Source organism: Strix aluco, chromosome 15 (genome assembly GCF_031877795.1).
Source record: "Strix aluco isolate bStrAlu1 chromosome 15, bStrAlu1.hap1, whole genome shotgun sequence".
In the NCBI taxonomy this organism is placed as follows: domain Eukaryota; kingdom Metazoa; phylum Chordata; class Aves; order Strigiformes; family Strigidae; genus Strix; species Strix aluco.
Genome location: NC_133945.1, coordinates 3942650 through 3962396, shown reverse-complemented (window position 1 = coordinate 3962396; position 19747 = coordinate 3942650). Strand labels below are relative to the sequence as shown.

The 19747-nt window shown below is 53.1% G+C and overlaps 1 protein-coding gene across 1 annotated transcript in view; it reads left to right on the top strand.

Annotated features, from left to right (window-relative positions):
• The first annotated feature begins 3113 nt into the window (after positions 1–3113).
• Positions 3114–19747, top strand: part of LOC141930292 (ankyrin repeat and fibronectin type-III domain-containing protein 1-like) — a 261254-nt gene continuing 244620 nt past the window's right edge. Inside the window, exons 1-3 of the mRNA XM_074840948.1 lie at positions 3114–3153; positions 7797–7939; positions 9000–9128. The gene's annotated coding sequence lies outside the window, so the exon portion shown is untranslated. The remainder of the gene's footprint in view (positions 3154–7796; positions 7940–8999; positions 9129–19747) is intronic.

The window sequence follows — 19747 nt, the reverse complement described above, 5'->3', positions numbered from 1 at the left end:
AGTGAGAGGCTTTTAGCATTAATTATAGCTCATTTTTCTGGTAGCCCACTGTTCCACAGCTGATGCAGAGCTGCCTGAAGAGAGGTTAGGAACCCCTTTGTCTGACTGTGTGGAGAAGCGATCTGATATAGGAATAGTGTGATGGGGGAGAAGGATGCTCATGACACGGTGACATGCCTTTGCAGCAAGCAGCCTTTGCTCCCTGCTAAGGCAGAGGGGCCAATGCCAACATTTGATCCAACAAAGTAATCACTGCTAGATAGCAATTAAGCCAAAAAGCCCACCTGGCATTGTCTAGTTTCCTTCCACTGTCCTGAGATCTCTGATCTCTCAGCTTTCAGGACATCCTGGTTTTGGACCTCCAGGCTGGGCAGTTCCCCTCGTGGCCTCCTCCCCACAGCAGCCCCACGGCTGCAGAAAAGCCTGGGCAAGGCTGTTGCCAGAGTCAGTGCAGAGAGGAACAGCGCTGGCAGTTTACTCCCCTCTAAGCGGGCAGCTGCACGCCCCAACAAGTGCTGTGAAATGCAACCAGTGTGAAGTCTTTCAGACCCCCTTTTCTTTACATGCCGTGACTATTAACGGCGCAAGCACCGTGTGGGTCAGGACCCGTGCTCCATGCTGCGTTTGTAGGCTCAGGCTCAGCCCCTTGCAGAGCAGGGGCTCAGCCCGAGCCGGCGTGAGGAGCTGCTTCTACCCCACAAGCCCTCTCTTGGCTCTGATGCTTTGCATCAAGGGCGCTCTCGGTTGAGAAGGGAAAGCGTTTTTCCTTCCTTATTCAGAGCATGCCTCAAGCATTTTGGCTTGGGAGCCCAGCTCATACCACAGTTCCTCTGCCAGACATGGGCCTATCATGAGTTTTTTTCTGTTTAATCATACAAAGAAATGTGTATTTGCCTTTCTTAGCAGACATTTTCACTGCAGTATCTCCTTCTTAGGCCTAGAGTATATTTTTCCCCCTACTGAATTTTATGGTTTACTTTGTGTGCTTGTGTTTTGCTGAATGTGAAGCGTGAGGATGATGCTGTTTTGGAGACAGACTGATGAGGCCCTGCTACTCCCAGCCCAAAGGTTAATGCTAACGCAGGGTTTCACAGGATGTTTATCTCTGAGTGCTTCTGGGCAGCTCAGCTGGTAAATCACAGATGTCTTAACCTCCAAATCACCAGGCAAAGCCCGATGTTCAGGGCATTGCTAGTGGAAGGCAGTTGCATAAACCTCTCGGGCTGGCAGCAGAGGCTGCTTATACAAATCTTGACTGTTTGAGGGCTCTTAGAATTTTTTAACTTGAATTAAATGTTCAGTGGCCCTGCAGCATGGCAGGTGGATGTGCACAAGATTTCTATGGGAAGAATATGGCAGATTCAGACAGTTCCCTGCCTGAACTTAATGGAGGTGTATATAGTATGTTCCAGATGTAACAGCCACCCGTTTTGTGGAGGAAGGCACTGTGTGGATACCCTCCCACGGTTCCCACCCCACCCTGCAGTGCCGGTGCAGCTGGCTGCTGTGCTGAGATAGCCCTGTCTGCAGCAGCTGATCCTCTGCAGGAGACGGAGGGCGGCGACTGGACAGACACAACTTTTGGGCTGGCTGACAAGGCTACAAAAAAGAGGCCCTGGCCCTGCTTCCATTTGCCTCACGGTAGATTGGTTTGGGGTAGCACAGCAGGAACTGGGCACAAGCTGCAAGTTGCCACCACCCAGCAATGCAGTGAACTGCAGGGGAGTGATGGTGACAGGGCTCTGTCACCGCGGCAGGCGGCAGAGCTGCTCCACGTGGCGCTGGCACACGAAGAGTGTGCAGCCCCTCAGCACACACAGATGCCCAAACCCACCCGCCCCAAACCTGCCAAGGCCCGGTCCTCCCCTGCACCTCAGTGCGGCAGGCGCCCACCCGCAGCGTGGCAGGGTGCAGGTGGGTTGTGTCGGGGGGTGGCTGCGGGCAGAGGGGTGCAGAGAGGCTGGTGGCTGCAGCCGGGAAACGTTGCCGGCTCCGGCTGCATCCCCGGTGGGAAGCAGGGCAAGTGGGGAGGGGAAATGATCAGCAAAGGGCTGAGGGGACACAGGGAAGAGCAACAGCCCTCAAAGAGGGGTTGGTAGTGATGCAAAAGCACCGTGGCTCTTTGATCCTCTGGTTTCTCTCAGGGTAGCAGGATTGCCCAAGCCATCAAAACTGTGGGGCTGGCCCACGGCTTCGCTGTGCGTGGGACTTCACATCGGAGCCTGCGAAGCGGCGCGTGTCCTGCCTGCAGTCCACGGCGCCCTGTGTCCGCGTGTTTATCAGCGGTGTTTGAGCCTGATTTAACAGCTTAGGGGAGTGTTTCACTTTTTCCAGCCACCCTGCTCTAGCAGCCGTCTCCTGACTTGGAGGTTATACGCGTAACCACTTAAGAACTAAAAAATGCAACAGGAAGATTTTCACGGGGCAGCCTGTCCCACGCGCGGGCAGCGGACAGCGGGGGCAGCGGGGGGAGCAGGCAGCGGGGGGAGCAGGGGGAGCGGGGGGAGCGGGCAGCCCTGCCTGTGCTGCTCGGGGCAGCGCGGTGCTGGGCTCGCTGCCGGCGGCAGGTCACTGCGGCGCGCTCGGTGCTTCCCCGGGGCTGCGGGCAGGCTTCGCTGCTCGGTGCGCAGCCAAGGGGCATTTCCGAACTGGTTTTGTTAAACTGAGAAAATAAATTGAACGGAGCAGGGAGTTTCCGACTCGGCTGAACCACGGTAAGCGCCGCTGCCCCCGCCCTCCGCGCTGGGCAGGAGCCCTCCGGCCGGGCTTGGGGGGCTTCGCTGGCAGCACGCACCGGCTCAGCCCCGCAGGCGGGCCCGGAGCCTCCTCCCCCCCACCCCGGGGCGGCGTGGCTGGGAGCCCGGAGCCCGCCGCCCTCCAGGGCCGGGCGGGTCCGTCCCGTCCCGTCTCGTCCCCCCCCGGCCCTCCCTGCGGCCGAGCATCCCGGGGCGGGGCGGGGCGGGCTGGGCTGTCCGGGGGGTGGGGGTGGCTCCCGGTGCTGCCCCTCCACCCCCGCCGCCCGCCCCGGGCCACGGCCGGAGCCCGCTGCCCTCCGCCGCCGGCGGTAGCGGAGTCGCGCCGGGGGTCCCCGGCCGCCCCCCCGGTGTGCGGGTCGGCTGCGCCGCGGGGAGGGCCCGAGGGACGGCGGAGCAAGTGAGCGGGTTGTGGTGGGGAGCTTCCCCCCTCTTCTCCCCCACCTCTTCTCCCTCCCTTCCCCCCCCACCTCCTTATTCCCCCTTCTTCCTTCCCCCCTCTGCCCTTCCCCCCCCCCCCCCCCCCACCTCCAGGGGTTCCCCCCTCGCCCGTGGCCGGTGGGAGCGCAGGGCTCTGCTGCAGGAGCCCGGGAGTTGCAAAACATCTCCTGGCTTTGCAGCACGCTTTTTTTTTTTTTTTTTTTTCCCTTCTCTTTTTCCCCTTACACTTGGAGTAGCTAATTGGATAGGAAAACACTAACTGCAGGGGTGGGATTACTTCATGCTCTTGCAATGCTGTTTTGCTCTTCGATTTCAGTCCTTTCGTGTGAAAAGAGCCTGCCGGGCAGTGCTGCCCCGGCCGCCTTGGCAGCGCGGTGAGGGGCGGGCGCAGGCGCCTTTTTTTCTTACCAGATCTTCACTTTTAAAGGAGATTTCGTTGTCTCTGTGGCTGCGTTGATTTCAGAGATTTGCTTTTTTGAACGATTGTCCTGCAGTAATCCCGGCGCATTGCTGTGTGCCCTCAGGCTTCCTCATCTGGCAGGTTAATTGCATCACTAGGGCTTTTTTTTCTTTCGTTTTGAGGAGATTTCCATAGAAAATGTGATATCCAGTGAAGTGATGATGCTAGCAGCGGGCTGTTTTCTTCCCTGCCTGCCGGCTGGTGTCCTGGCTCCTGCAGCCATGGGTCGTCACAGTGCAGAGCAGCTCTGAGCTCTGCCTCATCCCCCTGGAGATTATTTTCGTCTTCTGTTGCTGAAAGTTGGTTTTCCTCAGGTTTGTCTGCAAATGGGGGGACAGGGAAACTTCTCCTATAGGTGGCATTGAAATTCAACCGGCCAAACCAGCAGAAATGGCTCTCCTAAGAGTACAGTCTAGATGTGCTTACTTGAAAAGCTTATTCTTGAATGCGAGCAAGAATTTAAGTGTCTTTTTAAAGAAAAAAAAAGACTGAGGAGGCGAGTCCTGGTCATTGATTCCTTTGGGCCAGGAGTCAACAGGGTGCTTAAACATGGGGATGAGCAACATGGGGCCTGTCCTTGGGTTGGCTGGATGCATGTTTTCTCCCCCAAAAAGTGTACAAGTGAAGGACCAGTTGTGTCAGTCTCGCGCTCAGCTTTGCTGTGTGTGTTCCCCTTGAAAAGGGGACGCAAAGTGTGGTGCTCGGGAGCAGCTCGCTTATCCTTGCTATCTTTCCCCTACAGGTACTTTTTCTTGCTCTCAACTGACAATTGCAGCAGTAAAATAGGGAGGGAGCTATTTGTCTTTCTTCTTTATTGTAAATATTTTACCCGTCAAACAGTAACCCTAGAGATAATTAAAACCGAGGAAAGTTGCTTTGTACATCTTAAACCTGGGCTTCCCCTGATGGTATCATCCTCTGGGGTGCAGCTGTTTTGCTTTACTTGCCTGAATTAATTGCAGTACTGAGAACTCCCGTGTGGTCCCTGGAAGTCGTTCTGCATTTTGAAGAGTTTAGGACTTGCTGAGTAGCTGCTTTTCTTCCCTGAAAGGCAGTGCTGTTAGGTGGGAAACTTCCTATCCCAGCCTGTCCTGGTGACCTGAGAGCGAACCTTTGCAACCTTCACTCCACCAAAGGTGGTTTTGGTTGATATATTTAAAGTTGCTTGTCTCATCTAAAGTTAGGAAAACTTGATATTTCTCATAATAGTTGCATGAATTAGCTTATGTCCCATCTTCTCCCCTTCTGCAAGCAAAAATCTACATCTATTTTGATGCTAACAACAGCGTTCAGGTGTTTCCCAGACCCAGGACACCTACAGCCCTTTTGAACACTGGAGCCGTGTCAATCTCGGATGTTTTTTTCGGGTGCAGGGAAGGCAAATGCTGTTGGTGAGGTTGCTCCACGCTGCAGAAGAGCCAGAGCCTCTGCGAGGAAAGTGATGTAATCTTGGTGTCTCTTCCTGGAGAACAGCTTCTCAGGGTGAGGCATCTCCTGCCCTGTGCAGTGCAAGGAGCTGTCATAACTTTCTCAAAGTGACATCTGCTGTGATGTTAGGGGGGAATAAGTTACGGTTTTGATGTTCGTCTGGGTGAGAACTCGGTGACAACATATTGTGTTGGATAATTGAAACAGTGGTCAGAAAGGTGTGAGATGTTATCCTCGGTGTGGCAGTCATTATCGCAATGGGGCTTTTAATTATCAGCTCTTTTCCTCCAGCCAGTTAACACTTGAGAGCAAACACTCTTCTTGTTAGCTTTAAGGATTTAATTTTTTTAAGAGGATGAATGATTATCATTTGTGCAGAGCTCAGCCACAGTAATTCTCATTTAGGTTGCAAGCATCTATAACTGCGTTACACTTCGCAGCATCTTTAGTGTTGGGAATTGCAGGGGAGCCCTGCAGGGCTGGGGCAGAGGACCATGTGTCTGGAGCCAGCAGCAGCGTGGCTGGGGAATCCCGGGCAGCACTTGGAAGTATAACTGCAGGGGATGTCGCTTGTGGTGGGGAGCTGAGCCAGAGCGTAACTGAGAGCCCCGTCCGTCCTGGCTCCCGGCGGCGGGAGCTGGCGAGGCCATGGGGATGCCCTTTGTTGCACCGCTGGCAGTGCCTGGCTGCTCTCTGGCTGCCGCAGTGCTGGGGGCACAGCCACCGCTGCTGCTTGGGGGAGCTTGTGTCTCTCCCCACAGGAGAAACGTGTGTTGGCTGCTTCACCAGCCCCAGACTGAGCTCAGTGTCTGCAGCAGCGAGGGCCAGGGTTGTGCTCAGCTTGGGGTGGAGTTTCTCCTCCTTACAGCCTGTATCCTCTCCAGGCTGTTCTTGCTCTTCCCTTCTGACTTGCTTCAAGACTTTCCCTGCTTTAACGTTGAGATGTTAATGCCATCTCTGTGGTCAGCTGTGGCAGGTGAGCGATGCTGTATCCTGCTGAGGCTGTGTAAAATGCCACAGCCTTTTTGATGGGGGCTGCAGGCCCTAAAGCAGAAAGGGACAAGTGCCAGCTCCTGGGCCTGACCCTGCTGCTGCTTTCCTGCATCCCTGTGCCTGTCTGCTCAGCAAATGCTGCTGGAGCCTCCTGCTAATTTATGTGGTTGTCTCAAAAGCATACAGTTATCTGTGTCTCATTGGGGCCAAACCATGCCCTCCCACTGAGAGCCAGGGCACTGCTTGGTGTTTTGGGTGTGCAAAAAAGTATGAAGAAAGGCCACGTAGCTGGAGAATGAGCACAGAGCTGGGGGACGGCAGTGCCATTTCAGTGGTACTGAATTGTCCTGGGCAGAGTTACAGGGTGGGCTGGATGCTGTTGCTCAGGTGGAACCAGTTACTGTGGTCTCTGCTCCCTTTCGGTTCCTGGGCAGGTTGGGAGAGGGACCTCTGTGGCCGGGGCCATCTGACTCCCTTGCTGCTCCTCTCCCTCCCTGAAGGAGGGGTTGGCATCGTGTCTGGGTGCTCTGATGCTGTTCAAGCCGTGCCTTCCTTAGCCACGTGTTGTCACTGAGGACAGGGGACAGGATGCGGCCAACTGGGATCACCTCATGGGTGACCTCACTCCAGGATGGTGCCTGTGGGAAAGGCAGTGCAAAAGCACAGCCCCCCCTGCTCTGGGGACTGAGGGTCTGCTCTGCCAAGACCCCCTGCACAGGCAGAGGGGACTTTACCACAGATGGTCTTGTGCTTGGGTCCCCTTCGGAGTGATGGCTGACGTCACCGCTGGTGCTCACAGCCCTGGGTGAGCAGGTCTGGCACAGCTTGCTCTAGGTGGAGTGTTTGCACTAGAGAGCCCAGGCTTTCAAAAGCTTTAGTAGGAAGTTACTTTTTGTGATAAATTGATGGTTTCATTTTTTTTGACCTTTGAAAGCTTTTCATGTGTTAGCTACATGTAGGAAATGTAATTTTCCATGCTGAGAAATGGTGAGTTCTAGCTCTGAAGCAGAATGACCGATGTGATCTTTTTTTGGGTGTCTAACAGAGCTCATTTAGTGTGAAACAAGGCTTGGGTCCCAGGCTGACATCCTCTGCTTCAGAGAGTCTGTGTTCACATGACAGCGGAGCTGGAAAGGGGAACCAGGAGAGTTTAGAACAATTGTTTTCTTTTGATGGCTGTGAAGCTCATGAAGAGACACCAAGGCACAAGGGCTTCCAGACTTACGGAAGTGTTTTGGTAGTCACTGAAAGTAGCTTGAGGGAAGAAATGAAATGCTAGAGTGATGGAGGCTGAGGGCTGTTTGAACCTGAGCCCCTTAGCCCCTGGGGCTCCTTTCCACTGCCCACTGGGGTCTGGTCCTGCTGTGCTGAACAGCGTGCTGGCGGATGCAGCGTGGCTCTGTGCGCAGCGATAGAGCTGGCACTGAGCTGTCATTTCTTCCTTTACCTTCCTGGGGGTGTAGTGTCTGTGCTGTCCCTGTTCTGGGTGCTTTGGGGTTAGTGTTTGTAAGCCTCCTCTCCCAAATGAGAGGCAGCAACCTCCCTGTCCTCCTAAGAACTTGTCCCTGTTCCCCCTGCAGCTGCCGTGGGTTACAGAGCACCTAAATGAACACCCTGAGTGTGCCTGCGAGTCACTGTGGTGCCAGCACCCAGCCTGGTTTTGGGGATGTGTGATGTAATGTACACAGTATAAAACCCTGTTCTCTTTTTTTTATTTGCAGAACGTATCTGGGGACAACATCACCTCAAGGTGTTTAGTGCTTGTGCGGTGCAGCAGACTCGGCTGCAGCAGAGGACGACTCTGCCCCTCTGAGCACCCAAAGTGCCATCAGGAGAGCTGCCCACTCGTGTGAGCATGCAAGTGGTAAGAGTCAGGCAGGGCAGCTGCCTGTCTTGTATTTAGTGTTTTGTAGAGTGCTAGGAGTGTGCACATATGGACAAGAGACCCCAGAAGACCCTCTGAGATATTTGTTCTGCATCTTTCACTTGCACGTTCCCCTCTTTGCCATACATTGATGTGTCATTAAATTGGGAAGAGTGCAGTTGTCCTCTGGCTTTTCTCGAGCTTCTCAGATTGGGCCTGTTCTTTTCTCTGCTATTTTGATTCAGAAACATCCCTTTTCAACAGTGCAGAGGGGAAATTGGACCAATGTCTTCCTTAAAGGGGTCCTTTTTGGGTCATAAGCTGAGTATATCTGTACTGCTTATGAACCTGTATATCAGGCTCGGTTGGGGACTGTAAGGCTCATGCACACAAAAAAATCCCCCTCACCTGACCGCAGATGCAGGCAGTCAGCTGCCCTGTTAGACGCAGCCCTGCAGTGTCGTGTGTGTTTGCAGGTGGCCAGGGATCTGCCTGGAGTGACTGAGCTCCACAGGACCACAGAGTTTTTCTCCTCCTTTTGTGCAGGTTTCTCCTCATCTGTGAGATGGGAAGAACTGTTTTTCCTAGGTCCCCAAGAGCAGAGCTGTCAGACCTTGTTAATTAGTGATTAGCAAGTGCTGTGAGGTTTTTGGCCGCAGGCTAAAGGGAAAGGGGGTGGGTTATGTGGGAGCAGTATCTTGAGGTCTTTTTGTCCTGCCTGTTGCAAGCGCAGAGGAAAACCTCGGCTTGGCCTTGAAGCAGGAGCTGAGTTGTGACTGTGCCGTAGCTGGTGGTACACATCCCCATGAGCAGATGATTTAGTGGTGCTGGGTGGATTAAATCAGGCACTGGCCGCAGGTGATGCTGAACGAGGAGTGTTTAAACCCCCCTGTGCCACGGCCTGCTTCCTAATCTGCCTGCTGCTACCCACCGGGGTCCCAGCCCCTCTCCCTGTTGAGCAGCAGGATCCATCTCCGAGTCCTTAGGGTGTCATTCAGGGGGAGGGTCTTCTCTCTGCTTCATCCTTGAAACCTGACAGACTGTATCTTCTCCTTCCCAGGTGTGAGAAGAGATGCTCTTGCTGGGGCAGCTCGTTTCCCAGGCTCTGAAGCTGATACGTGCTGAGTGAATACGGGTGTACCCCTGTTTGGGACTCCCGGCAGTGTCTGCGCATTACGCTGCAGCAGAGGTGAGATTACCATGCTAAATACACTAATCCTCCCAAAGGGCAAAACATCATCTGGGGAGGTGGCTCTTCATAGAAGTAATTAGGAAGGATGTGCTGGTCCCTCATGTAGGAGATCGGGACTGACTCGAGGGCAGCTGTTAAGAGGGGAGGTGGGAGAGAGTTTTAGGGAGCTGCTGGTCAGCTCAGCAGTGTGTTTCTTGGGTTTAATACCTATGGTGTGAAATGTCACAGGGTAACAAAATCTCTAACTGCTGTGAGGCTTTGCAGTGAGTCTGGATGTCCAAAGTCCTTCTCTTCATTCAAAAAGAAGAGATGAGTCGTGGGTTTGTTATTAAGGAGGAGGAAACCTGCTGTGCAGGTCTGGCAGAGATCTGCCTTGGCTGGGGCGTACCCGCTTGTCCTGGCGCCTGCTTTGAAGAGGCAGGGGGGAAGGTTGCTCTGCACACTGGCACCTGGGGCTATTGTTTCTGGCTGGGCCGGGTGGTGTTTCTCCATGCTTCCAGCATTGGATGCAGATTGCTTCCCAGGGAGCAGCACTCTGGATATGCAGACGCTGGCTTGGGTTTCCTCCTTTGCAAAATGGGTTTGTAGGAATGTGCTGAGCTCCTTTATAAACCAGCTTGAGATCTAATGAAAGACATCACTGTGTAAGAGAAAAATATTGTTAGCAAGTTACTCATGTCATTAACGAGGTCAGATCATTGCCTTTTAACAAAATTAGTTTGTTTTGCTCTAATCGGTTTTAGAAGCTAGAGTGCTCAATAATTACTCATGTCCTTATGAAAGAGATGGGACAGCATGAGTATAGCTGCTGGCAGACTTCTCTGACTCTGCAATGAATTGTGAAGATTATTTTGGGAAGGCATCTTTCGAGATGCACAGTGCCCCTGGAGTGATGCTGGCAGAACGCAGCTTCAGCCGGGAATGATCATGGTCCGTAGCATGGCTCCTCTGTAAAGAGCTGTGCGTAGGGGTGTTCAGAGAACCATTAGCAGCAGGAACATCTTTGGACTCTGCTGCTGTCTTCATTTTTACAATCCCATTTGGCATGCAGCATGCTAGGTGTCTCTCCAAACTCTTCCTTTCTTTTGTCTATGTAAATTGTCAAGACCCCAGGAACTGTCAAATGCATCTGCTCTCTAAAATAGAAAATGTCCTCCTAGGTATTTGCACCTCTAGTATCTTTTCTTTGTTTGTTTGTTTTTTTTTTTTCTGATATCAGTGGTGTGTTCCTGAAAAGGCAACCTGTGGTGGCCAGGATGGATGGACAGGGCGGAACGCAGCTCGAGCGGACAGGGTACTGAGAGCCACTGCTGTGGTGGTGACTTGGCTCCGAAGCAGTGATTGTCAGCAGGCCGTGCTTTTCCTTACAGGTGTGATGGCTGTGCATGTGCCTTCTGCATATCCAGCTGCTGCATAGCAAGAGAAGAGCTGTGATGGGCAGCAGCAGGCACATTCTCCTGTGCCTCGCTCAGGGGAACACAGGGTGGGCTGTAAGACAGTGGGACCTACCACGCCCTTGGTCTCTCTTGTAAACCCGTACCTGTTAACTGAGTCAGAGTGTAGCTTCTGATCACAAGTCAGGCTGATGCTGGCCATCCCACACATGCTGGAGGCGAGTGGTTCTTCTCCAGCGTCTGCCCGGCAGCTCCCTGGGAGTGTGGTGGAGGGATAGCAGAGCTGCAGCACCGTGGAGTTCGTAAGGGAAACAGCTCTTGCCAGCACTATGGGCTCCATTTTGTTGTGCTCTCCCTTCTCCTTGATGGGTCCTCGCAAGAGCCTGGGTTGGGCTTTTTGAATGCATGCGGCTCAGCAGCTTATACTGAAGTTGTCCTCTGCTGTGAGAGATTTTCTGCAAAAGGACAAGTTCATGCTGGAGCCCCCACCTTTCCCTCCCCTTAATCCACTTGCTGACTTCAGCACTGCTAATTCTTGCTGTTTTTTCCCTTTCCTTCCTAGTATTTTCTTCTGTCTTGGTTCAGATGTATTTTTCCCCCTGAAACTGAGGGAACTAATGTTGGGTAGTGTCTGTCTCTTGGAAGAGTTCCAGGGTTATTGGAACTGAGGCGGTTTGAGGGCTGTGATCTCTGCACCTTAGGGTTTGCCTGTCTAACTGGTCATAAACAGTGAAGTATCACTCATCCAGAGTACACACGAGGCTTGCTGGGTGTGCTTCCACCACCACTTGCCTGAGGTGTTGGAGATGACAATCTAATGGACTCTTCCCTAAATAAGAACCAGTGGGAAGAAATGCTCAAATATGAGTTTCTGCAGCTGATGCCATGTCTGTAGGATGCAAATCTAGCTTCAGAGCTCTGACTGCTGTGTGGACCTGCTCCTCTGCTGCTGTTTGTGTTGTGAAAGCTCCTGACAGAGTGAGGCTGTGATTGCTGAGCTGCTATCTGTGGTAGCCCTCCTGCTTCTCCCCATACCTTTGTTCAGATTCTCCTCCTGTGGTGAATCAGTACAAGAAGCTGGACAGATGAAAAGCTGCATAGTGGTGTTGTAAGGTGGCATTTTTGGTGGTCTAGTCCCTGGGCTCAGGAGCACTGGTGTGGGTGCAGGGCAGGGACAGCTGCAAGACTTGATGTTTCTCCTTCATGAACTCTGTGGGATTCCCGTTGGCCCATTTCTCCAGTCTGTCAAGATTCTTCTGAATGGCAGCACAACCACCTGAGACAGACTCAGTGACTTGATACTCCTTCTGGGTCACCTGCTCTTGCTCCCACCCTTGTGTACTTTCTTTTAATGTCTGAGATAAGCGAGGAGCTCCTTGCTCATCTGTGCAGGCCCCCTGCCACCACTGCTTGGTTTCTAGGAAGTGGAGATGGACTGTTCTTGAGCTTGGAGAACATGATCCATGACAGCCAACTGGGTCTCCTGGACTCTTCCTTCTCCCCAAGACTGTGTCCTGTGGGACACAAGCCAGTCACTGAACAGGCCAGTCTGCTCTCCTGGAGCCCAGGGCTGTGATCTGCAGGCTAGTTGTCCTGTTCATCCCTCTTGGAAACCTGAACTCCACCATCTCATGGCAACTGCAGCCAAGGTTGCTCATGACCTTCACATCCCTGACCAGTTCTTCCTTGTTTGTAAGTACTAGGCCCAGCAGAGCATCTCCTCTCACTGGCCCCTTGCTCTCCTGTGTCAGGAAGCTGTCATCAGGGCTCTCCAGAAACCACCTGGCTTGCTTGAGCTCTGCTGTGATGTTCCTTCAGCAGATATTGGGGTTGTTCAAGTCCCCTGTGAGGATCGGGATCTGCAAACACGAGGCTTCTTCCAGTTGTCTGAAGGTCTCAATACTTTGTCCAGATCAGGTGCTTTGTTGCAGACACCTACCGCAATGCTGCCTGTGTTGATCTGTCCCCCAGCCCTGAGCCTGAAGCTCTCAGCTGGTTCATTGGCTGTCCAAAGGCACAGCCTAATGCACTCCAAGCAACTCCTCCTCCTCACTGTCCCACAGAGCCCATGTCCATCCATCGCAGCACGCGGTCATCTTGTCTGTCCCACCATGTCCTGTGGTCCTGGTGAGGCTGTAGCCTCAGCCGTGCCCTGGACCTGCCCTCACGCAGTGGAGGGAAGCCCCTGCAGCATCCTGGACTGCGCTCCAGCTGCATCATGGGCCTCTCCTCTAATCGGTTTTGAATTTCCCACGTTTTAATTCCATTGAATGCCCTTAATTCCTGTGTCATGGAACAAGGAGAGCTCTGTACAGAAAAGCTCTGTTAGAAGCGTGTATTTTGGCATTTCTAAAAATACACCTCGCTCGCTGAGGCTTGTGTGGGGTAACCATAGCAACGTGGTTCCAGGAGCAGGGTTAAAAACAATTGCACCAATTAAGGGGAAAATAGAGCTGTTAAAGCTTATAAAACCTAAAAATTAAAAAACCCCAAACAACAAGCAACAAACACTGCATGATGCTGTGGTCCGTGGGCCACTGAGTTGATTGAAATTGTCCCCCTTCCGCTCTTAAGGAGCATCCCAAGCGCATGTCGATAGCCCCGCTGTTCCTGCAGAAGATCCGCTCTCGGCGCGCTCAGCCCTGCCTGTCGGTCTGCGCGATGCAGCCGCCCTGGGCAGCCGTGCCTACGGCTCCCAAGGCAATATTAAACAACCAGTAGATGTGGGAATGTATCTTCTTGAGAGCGAAATGTGCCTGCTCAAAGAGAGCAGCCTGGCTGAAACTTGGGGAGTGTTTTGAGGATAAAAACATGGTCTGAAGAACAATTTTGGCCTGCAGTGCTGGCCTGTGCGAGGGGGCAGGTGTGTGTTAAGATTTCTGCGCTGAGCCACAGCCTCTCAAAATCAGTGGTGCTGCTTTCATTGATGGGGTTCGTTAGCTCTAGGTTGGCAGAGCAGGCCTGGTAAAGGCTACCAGGTGAGCCTGAAAGCAAAACGCTAATTTTGTTCAAAATATATTTGTGTTAATTGTCCTTGCTGAGCCCTAGCCAGGGTCAGAGGAAGCCTCAGGAATGTGCTACCAGCCTGCTTGCTGGGGATGGTGGTGGGGAGTGTCTCTCTGCCTAGAAACTTCTACTGGAGCATCTGGCAATCCGGTCCTTCAAAAAGCTTGAAATAAAATTATTTCAAGGACCTTTTTGCTATGTCTCACAGAAAAATATAACGGAAGGATTCAGAGTATCCCTTTCCAAAATATTCGAGGGTTTTTGCAGATGTCCCAGGTGTTTTCCCTCCCTGGCCGGCTGTGCTTTGCCACCCCAGCGTGCTGATGCTGTCCCATGTTTGTTGGGTGCTGTGAACAAGGGGGCTTGCGTGCAAATGTGCCTCTGCCTGATGCTCTGGGAAATTTCTGATCCTGGAGCAGAGAGTGGCAATGATGCTGCTGCCCATCCCTGGGCTTGAGCCTGGGCTGGTGATGGTTCCTGCCTTGCCCGTTCTCACCAGGACTGCTCAGCTCTGGTCTTGATCAGTCCCACTGACCCTGAAGAGCCCCTGGAAGCTTCTTGCTGTCTGTGGTAGCACTGCTGAGGAGGACCCCAGGGAGGGGTACAAGTTGCTTATTGGTTTTGCTTGTCCTGAAGCATGCAGGCATTGCTGTGGAGCCAGCATTGGTGGAGGAGAGGTTGAGGTTAAAACCGTGCTGGGCTTGGAGCGGTGGATGCAAACCAGAGGTCTGTGGAGAGGAAGGAAGCGGGGGCCGTGCAGCTGTGCTCAGAGGATGCTGCGCCCACTGGAAAGCAGCACTGGGGTCTCCCAAGACAATTTAGGTGAAGGAAGCCACGATGAAGTCACCAGTTTACTTGGCTTGGTGATGGCAGGAGGTGTTGTTAGCAGTACTGGCAGGGATGGGACGAGAAGTTCAGATTAAAGGTGTAAGAAGGCAAATGGGCACGTCTGTTTTGTGTGAGCAGGGCACAGACTCCAGGCTGGCAGCCCGCTGTGCGGTGGCTGAGCTGTCCTGCACACAAGGTGGTCGGTGTTGAGCACAGCCCTCACGAGAGAGGGATCTCTGTGTCTCCAGGAACTGGTCCTTCCCCACCCCTTCACTCTGACTGTGAGTGAAACCTCGGCTGTGCCTTGTGACCGCAGGCTGAGCTGGTGGTTTGGACATGATTGCAGGTGGGCACAGCAGGCTGGTGTTAGTCCCTGGGGAAGGCAGGTGTGGGTGCCCCTGCGGCTCCGGGTGATCCCTGCTTTGCTGAACCAGGGAGGGGCTCCAGCCGGTGGCATTGCTCCAGGGCTGTGGAAATGCAGCCCTTTGTGCTTCCACTTGCAGAGACACTCTGGACAGGGTGGGGATTGGAGTCTTTAAACTGGTTTAGGCAAATTAAAAAAATGTTAGGGTGGATGTCATTAACTCGCTTTGAATTATGGTTTGCATCAATTTGGGTTAATAGAGCTGGAGGCCGCCTTGTAGTGTGGGTTTTTTTTGCATAGGTTAAACAAAGTGTGCATGAAACTGTTTTGGGAACTGCGCCAGGCTGGGGAAGAGGTAGAGCTGACAGCAGAGCGCAGTGGAAGGCTTAAGCGTGCCTGGTGGCGAAGCTGGTGGCAAATGAAGGCACTGGGAGCCTTCCCAGGCTCTGACTTGGGTCCTTGGCTCCTGGCCGGGGCTGGTGTGGAGGGTGAGGACTTGGCGGTGAAGCTGGCGTGGTGGAGATTTAACAGGGACCAGGCAGCTGTGTGCTCTGGTAGCATCAAGCTGCTGAAAGAGTGAATGGCTGATCTGGAAGGACATGTGTGTAAATAGCTGAGGAGTCACGCTGCGACCAGACCTGGCCACCCTCAGAGCTGCGGGAGCTCCAGCGGATGCAGGTTTGGCTCGAAGCCTCGTTGGGTGGGAGGGAGGAGGGCAGTGAGATTTCACCCCACTCTGCAGGCTGCTTGGCAAGGGCTGTCCCAGGGCTGGTCCCTTCCATGTTGCCTCCTCCCTAGCTGTCATATCTTGCACATGTGGTGCAACTCCAGCGCAGTTCAGCACTGGTTTTCCTGCATTACTCTGCAGTCAAACCAGGGCGCAACGTGCGTCTGTTCCATCAGCTCTTTGTGACCCTTTCTCTGGCAGCTCTGGCATTTGTTTGGTGGCCATGTGCCTCTGTGTTCCCCTTAGCAGGAATGCTGCGGAAGTGAAATCATATGCTTTCTTCTTTCTATTGCCACCGCTTCCTCGGCGGCCACAGTCCCCTGCAAAATGCCTTTGCTCTTCCAGCTGAGAGTGCGAGAGGGGCTGCAGGGGGATGATGTGTGTGTAGGGAGAGGGAAAGAGGCAGCATAAAGAGCTACTGTTCCTTCCCTGTGTGAGGTATAATGTCAAGTGGATTTCTTATAAAGTGTGCTTGCCCTATTCCTGCAAAATTAAAATTAGTTCTAATTAAGTGGAGGTTCACCTCCACTGTGCATGCTGCAAATTAATGGAATGTGCGATTAACTTATCTTGCAGCGCTAGAGGTTCTTGAAAATTACTTGGAAAGAAATGTAGCCCTGTATGTGGTTTGAATTTTTAATTTATGTTAATAGCTCAGGTTTGAATTAATTAATTTTAAATGATGGACCTTTGATCTTTTCTTTTTTTAACTACTCCTGTTTCTGCAGCTTAAGTATATCTTCCCAACTCTCCCTTTGTAGTGAAATGAATTGGACAAAAATCCATAATATGATAAAACCATGCTAAATACACCCTGGAACCACAGCTGTGGTAAAGCTTGTCTTGTCTCCATGGTGCAGGTGTGTGCTGTGGAGCCACCTCTGCCACTGCTGGTGCCCCCTCCGAGGGGAGGGCTGCAGCAGGATCCAGAGGTTTAGGGGAAGACATCACGTTATCATCTTGGCATGAGTTCTGGGGGTAAAACCCATCTTGTGGCGCTTTGCCTGCTTTTGGAGGTGGTAATTTGGATTCACAGTCATGTGTTTTGAACGTAGCTTCATCTTTCCTGGACAGTCATCTTTTGCACTGTAACTTTCCCTGTTGCAATACCCAGGTGAGCACAGGCAGGTCATGCTCCTGTTTGGTTTACCAAGCCAGAGAGGACTGAAACATCCCTGGGGAAAATCCAGTGTGACCTTTGCAGGAGAACATGCATTTCCACTTGCAGCAAGCCCCTGCTGCTTGTGTGCCCCAGTCAGGGGAGGGAGGGTCTGGTTTAGGACTGATCTGGGGTGCAGCATGCTAACTCACCCTCCTGCTGGGGATAGTGTTGGACTAGCTAGTTCATAGAATTATTAGGTTGGAAAAGACCTTTAAGATCGAGTCTGTTGTGGTTTGAGTCCAGAGGGAAACTGAACACCATGAAGCCATTCACTCACCCCTTCCCCATCAGGAATGGGAAGGAGAAAATAAAGTAAAAGGCTCATGAATCGAGATAAAGATGGGGGGGTGGGTGGTGTGATTCCACCATTACAGTCACAGGCAAAAGACAGACTCATTAGGGGAAGAAAAAGAACATCACTTTAATTCAAACACTAACGTAACCAACACTTGACAGAGTGGGACAGTGAGAAGTGTTACCACATCTTATAAACACCTCCCACCACCCTTCCCTTTTTCCTGGTCTCAGTTCTTGTTCCCAATCTCTTTACCTCCTCCTCCTCAGCGACGCAGAGAGCAGGGAATGAGGGTTACAGTCAGTCCGCCATTCCTTCCTTTTCAGGGGGAGGACTCCTTGCATTCTCCCCTGCTTCAGCGTGGTTCCCTCTCACACACAGTTGTCCACAAACCTTCTCTGTCATGAGTTCTTCCCATGGGCTGCAGCCGTTCCCAGGCGGTTCTGGCATGGGTCACCCCCGTGTGTTGCAGTCCTCCCAGCACCGAACTACAACAGCGGGGGCTGCTTCTCCCCTCAGTCCCGGCCTCCTTTAATCACAGCTGCCTGCTCTGGTGTGGGCTCCTCCATGGGCTGCAGGTGGATCTCTGTGCCACCAGTGACCTCCATGGTGGTGGTGGGGGGTGACCCTGCCCTCTCACCATGGGATACATGGCGGCTCCCTGCTCTGGCACACCTCCCCTGCTTCCTCCTCCTTCCTTCCACTGACCTCGGTGTTCACAGAGGTGTCCTCCTCATCCTCACAATTCCCCACTCCTCCTCCCACGTTCCGCTTCTTACATATGTTATTGCAGAGGTGCAGCCACTGTTGCTAATTGGCTTGGCCTTGGCCAGAGGCGGGTCTGACATGGAGCCAGGGGAGCTTCGAGAAGCTTCTTACAGGGGGCCACTGCTGTAGCCCTTCCCCCCGACCCCCAACCCTGCCACACAAACCCAGCACAGAGTCCAATCGTGAACTTAACGCTGCCAAGCCCACCACTAAACCATGTCCCTGAGCACCACATCTACATGCCTTTTAAATACCTCCAGGGTGGTGACTCAACCGCTTCCCTGGGCAGTTGACAATCCTTTCAGTGAAGAAATTTTTCCCAATATCCAGTCTAAACCTTCCCTGGTGCAACTTGAGGCTGTTTCTTCTCATCCTATCACTTGTTCTTGGAGAAGAGACCGACCCCCACCTCGCTACAACCTCCTCTCAGGTAGCTGTAGAGAGCCATAAGGTCTCCCCTCAGCCTCCTTTTCTCCAGACTAAACACCTCCAGTTCCCCCAGCAGCTCCTCACAAGACTTGTGCTCTAGACCCTTCATCAGCTTCGTTGCCCTTCTCTGGACACACCCCAGCACCTCAATGTCTTCTTGCAGTGAGGGGCCCAAAACTGAACCCAGTAATCGAGGTGCAGCCTCACCAGTGCCGAGTACAGGGGTAAGATCCCTTCCCTAGTCCTGCTGGCCACACCATTCCTGATACAAGCCCGGATGCTGTTGGCCTTCTTGCCCACACAGGCATGCTGCCACTGGCTGTCGACCAAAGTCCCCAGATCCTTTTCCTCCGGGCAGCTTTCCAGCCACTCATCCCCAAGCCTGTAGCGTTGCAGGGGGTTGTTGTGACCCAGGTGCAGGACCCGGCACTGAGCCTTGTTGAACCTCATACAACTGGCCTGGGCCCATCGCTCCAGCCTGCCCAGATCCCTCTGCAGAGCCTCCCTACCCTCCAGCAGATCAACACTCCCACCCAACTGGGTGTCATCTGCAAAGTTACTGAGGGTGCACTCGATCCTCTCATCCAGATCGTTGATAGAGATATTGAACAGAACTGGCCCCAGTACTGAGCCCTGGGGAACACCACTTGTGACCAGCTGCCAACTGGAGTTACCTCCAGTCACCACCACTCTTTGGGCCCGGCCACCCAGCCAGTTTTTTACCCAGCGAAGCGTACGCCTGTGCAAGCCGTGAGCAGCCAGTTTCTCCAGGAGAATGCTGTGGGAAACGGTGTCAAAGTCTTTACTAAAGCCTAGGTAGACAACATGCACAGCCTTCCCCACATCCGCTAATGGGGTCACCTTGTCATAGGAGGAGATCGGGTTAGTCAGGCAGGACCTGCCTTTCATAAACCCATGGCTGACTGGGCCTGATCACCTGGTTGTCCTGTACGTGCCGTGTGGTGGCACTCGAGATGATCTGCTCCATAACCTTCCCCGGCACCGAGGTCAGACTGACAGGCCTGTAGTTCCCTGGATCCTCCTTCCAGCCCTTCTTGTAGATGTGCGTCACATTTTCTAACCTCCAGTCACCTGGGACCTCCCCAGTTAGCCAGGACTGCTGGTAAATGATGGAAAGTGCCGTGGTGAGCACTTCTGCCAGCTCCTGCAGTACCCGTGGGTGGATCCCAACTGACCCCATAGACTTGCGTGTGTCTCAGTGGTCATTAACCATTTCCCCTTGGATCATGGGGACTTCATTCTGCTCCCCATCCCTGTCTTCCAGCTCAGGGGGCTGGGTGCCCAGAGAACAACTGGTCTTACTATTTGAGCCGTTCCAGCAATGTTGTAAAATTAAAATAGCAGACATCATCTCAGAAGTTTCCCAGTCCCTGCCAGAATGTTGACCTTGTGAGGCTGGCTTCAGCTGAAGCCAAATCTTCTGAGAATGGCTGTTTTCTCCCCACTAGCTTCATTTCCCTGTGTGCTCCCAAGCTGTGCGGACCCAATCCTGGTGCTGGTGCAATGCTGCTGGGCAGTTTTGGGGACCCAGCGTGTCAAGAACAGAGAGGCAGTTTGAAACTCTGTAATGGTGATGCTTTGGAGCAGTGGCCAGCTCCCAGTGTGGGCTACCCCTTGGGGTG